Below are 4,543 nucleotides of genomic sequence, written 5' to 3' on the forward strand. Positions count from 1 at the left end.
AAGACTAGACCTCACTAAAAATGAGGTCAACAATCTCAGGTAGACAAACCTATTCAACCACATGGGTTAGCAGGGACGATTATGTTCAATTCTTGCCCAGTTAAATATTCCAATTGTTAAGGTTAGAGAACAAGATAAAGGACTATAAGATGTGCTTCCTGGTCAGCTCATCTATTGGTGGCTACGGAATATGTGTCCTCCAGTTGGGAGGTGTGCTCAAGAAGGTGAAGTTTCTGCCGACCCACCTTAGTGCTTAAAGAGCCATGATCGAGGGTCAGCGACTGTCGACCTTCCAATATCTCGAGCGACAATTCTCAACCAGATGATATGGTCGGAGAAGTGTGGTTCAATGAAAAAAGAGCTCTAGGCGGCCTCTGATACCCAAGAAGTCGCACGAGAGAAAGCGGTTGTTGCTAGGGCCGCTCAGAAGAACAACATGGGAAGGCAGCCCTTTCCAAGGTCGTGACGGTGACCAGTCGGCCGTCATCCGGAATTGTTCATGTCAGGGTTGCTACCAAAGGTGTAGAGTTTGTTCATTTCGTATCCCAAACCACTTATTGTTTAAAATGTCTCAACCGGCAAATTAATTATTATTAAGAGGAAAGTTAAACATTCTTTGTCAAGTTTGGACACTTCAGAAGCGCACAATGGAGAAGAAGTTAAGACGCAGGACGTGCTAGCGTCGGGCAGTGTCGAAGGAGAGGCCTTGGCGAAGAGAGTTGAGATAGGATCAACTACCCCTTGGCCGGTCAACCCTTCCTTCATCGACTTGCAAATAAAAGGCGAGGCCCGCCGATCGTTTCTAATCACTTTGACCGAGACAGGGTTTGAGTTCGATCAAGAGCCTGCGCCAACATCTCATGGAGAAGAGGTATCTCACCAGGAAGGGAAGGCCCCCGTTGCGGATCCGAGTGTCTACCACCTTCTCCTTCCCTTAAGAAGCAGAAAGGTTCCCCACTTTTGTAGGTTCTTTCACAAGACAAGGAGGCAAATGTCTGGACTAGCCCAGACGAGCGAGACACCATGACTAGCACAATAATGGAATGGCACTCTGATTCTCTGGCAACAACGTGCTACACTTCAATCATAATTGAGGTTGTTTCGTCCCACGCCTTCGAAATGTTCCTGAGGAGACTTGAACGTTCGAAGCTTTATAATGACATATCGTTATCACTTGATGACCTAGTAGGCTTCTTATTATTAGTCGTTGGCCCTCGATCGCGCATAGGGAAAATGAGTCGCTGCTGAGAAGGCTAAAAACTCTGACACAGAGGCGAAAGAGGCAAAAACGCGAGCAACAACAGTTGAGAAGCAGTTGGAGATTGCTGAGGCAAAAATACTTGATCAATCAAAGATGTCGGTTCTCCGAAGGTAAAATCAAATTCTGAAAGATGTGATGACAACAATGAGGACTGAGAAAAAGTTTGTAGATGGGCTCACTCGGTAGATTCAACTCGACACTTCTCTAGCTATCGATCTCGTGAAGAACAATCTTATCGACCCAAAGTGGTCTGATATAGAAATTTGTGATTCTTCTTTTTTATTCGGAAGAAGGCGAAGAGGTGGAAAGCTCTGAAAAAAAAGGTGGGAAAGAGAAGGTTGCCAAGGAAGAGAGTGAGGAGGAAGAGAGCGCCAAGGACAATGGAGAATCTTCGAAAGCTTGATCTCTTCTTTTTTCCTGTACTTGCATTTTCATTTAAACAATTTCTAAAGCATAGACATTTTGTATAAAAGTATTTTTGTAATCTTTTGTTAAAAAAATGTAGTGAAGTTTTATTGGTTAGTTGATACCTTCATCTCGTAGCTCGTAGTTTTTTTTCTTTAATGTACTTTTTTTTTACTTATGGTAACTGCTTGTGATGAATGTTTGTAATGGCTGGTTGTTTGACTTCTAGAATAGTCTTTTACTTGGTTTTTGGTGTGTTTTATTGCCCGACACAATTCTTACACTTCCAGTGTCCCACTTGCTCGGTCAAGTTATTGCCTTTGATGGGCTACACCTTTTGTAGATATATTAAGTGTATCTTGTTGTTGCCTTCGCAAGGTCAATCACTAAGACTTTCTATTGGGGTGATTTGATTGCAATTCATCGTAAATTTTGTCACTAATGAGTATGAAACCACCTCCAGAACTTGACATGTGCCAAGTTAAGGAACATGAGTTTTGTTGATTCTTCAGTGTTAAGGTTCGGCTTTTGTGTCTAATGTTGATCGGACGCCTTATGTCATTATCGGTCATTTTCTTTTTTTTTTCCGACTGAACATCTTATGTTGTCGATTTTGGGGGTTTCCTATCGATCGGACGTCTTGCATCATTGTCAGATTTGGAGGATCTCTACCGATCGAACAACTTGCGTTGTTGTTGGTTTTGCTATTTGGATTTAAGTTCCCCAAATATTGGCAATGCATGTCAACTCCTTGAGTTATCTGAGTATCGTTTGAACCTAGAATTATGCGCATAGTTAGCATAATCATGTTTTCACTATTTTGTTAAAAAGTAAAAGTTTTTGGAATGAAAACTTCTTTATTATTTTTTACTCTTGTCATACAAGAATTTTCTAAGGGAAAAATTTCTTGAAATTGCCTCCGCTCAATGGTCGAGGAACTACCTCCTCATGTAAGTCTTTAATTTGTATGCTCTGGGGGCGATTTTTTAATCAATGATGAATGGGCTAGTCCAAATCTAGTCTAACTTGTCGACAACCTGTCCACACACAGCTGGATCAGCATTCTTTAGCAAAAGGTCTTTGGGGGCGAAGGTCTTCTCACAATATGTTTGTTGTAGCGGCGAGTCATTTTCCATTTAATTTCCTCTAGTTGGAGAGCTGAATCGACCTGCCTTTATTCGGTGAGATTGAGTGTTAGCATTACACCATTATCGTTCGCTTCTTGCCACCCAGCCAGATTTACTTCATCAAACAACGAGACTGTGACAACCCTTTGATTGTGATAATTAAATTCAATATTTCCCTTCCGTGCGACAACATAAATGGAGTCTGCCTAGTTGCTTTTGATGCAGTTTTCATGACTGCCCATAGGACCGATGGAAGGATCGGAGCTAATTTCCTTTCACTCTAACTTTTTTCCTTAACAGATTTAAAATTATTTTATTAGCGGCTTTAGCTTGCCCGTTTCTGAGGATGATGTTCAAATGCGATTTGTCTCTCATTATCAGTGACAATGACAGGTAGCAGCCCATAACATCAAGTAATGTCTATCCCGATGAAGTTCCGGACGATTTCCACATCAATTCAGAGGCTTCGATCCACTTAGAAATAGTCCACCACCACTAGCAGGAATTTATGTTGGCTTTTAGACGGAGGAAAGGGCCCGAGGATATCCAATCCCCAAATGACGAAAGATTATGGGCTGACAAACAGTTACAGCTTGTGTGTTGGCTAGTGTTGCAGCGGTGCGTACTTCTGGTATTATTCATATCTCTTAGAGAATTCTTTGGCATCTTTCAAAAGTGTTAATTAGAAATAGCCTTGTCGTTGTACTGTATGCGCCATAGTTTTTCCTCCAAAATGACTTTAATATTCCCCATAGTGTATTTCTCGGAGAATCTCTTCCGCCTCATTTTCCACTGGGCATCTTGAGTATAGTGAAGTAACTGATTTTCAAAAAAAGCTTCCCTTCAATCTAGAGATTAGGCAGCTTTGAAATTGAATCTTCTTGGGTCAAAAACCTCTTCTAAATCTTTCCGGTCTCTAGATAGTGGATTCATGGATCCATCCAACTTTCCAATCCTTTGATCTCTAACTCTATCGCCTCAAGTTCTTCAATGGTTGCTCAGATCAAATTTTGGGTATCCCTTCCCCTAAGCGGATACACTTGGATAGAAGATGGACCACTTGATTTTCCTTCCTTTCCACTCAACAAACTTTCAGATAATAGTCTTCGTCTTCTTCAAGTATTTGATTATCAAGTCGTCCCTAACCTCAAACTCCTTGTTGACTTGGTTCATGACCAGTTGTGAATCAGATTTCACCATAAGATGTCAGACGCCCATCTCATAAGAAAAAAAAAACTCGGTGATTAAAGTCTTATACTCAATTTGATTGTTAGTGACTTTATATCCAACATTAATCGAGTGGCACAGCTATTCCACGGTCGGCCTAGTTGAAGCAAGACCAAGTCCTTCCCGTTTCTGGCTCAAAGCTCGGTTGGTAAGCAACACCCAGGCCTACGTCGGCAGGCTCACCTTGCTCAAAAAAATCCGCCAAGTAGAGATGTAAAAGAGCCGAGCTTGAGCGAGCCTAAGACTTTTTCGTGTTCAACTTTTTAAACTTTTTTTTCATGTTTAACCCGTGAATACTCTATTTCTGTTTGGCTCGATTCAAGCTTGAATGTTAGAATAAAGCTCATGTTCAACTCGAATTGGAGCTCAATAGCTAGAACCTTCAAGTGGCTACACGGAGATTCTGCTAAAAAATGAGATTTCCTTGGATTGAAGCACCTTTAAGCCTATAAAAAAACCTCTCCCTGCGATGTGAAACTAAACGGTAAAAGTAAAACTAACTCAATGGTTTTTTTTTTTTTTT

This window comes from Phalaenopsis equestris, unplaced genomic scaffold, assembly GCF_001263595.1.
Source record: "Phalaenopsis equestris unplaced genomic scaffold, ASM126359v1 Scaffold000403, whole genome shotgun sequence".
Classification (NCBI taxonomy): Eukaryota; Viridiplantae; Streptophyta; class Magnoliopsida; order Asparagales; family Orchidaceae; genus Phalaenopsis; species Phalaenopsis equestris.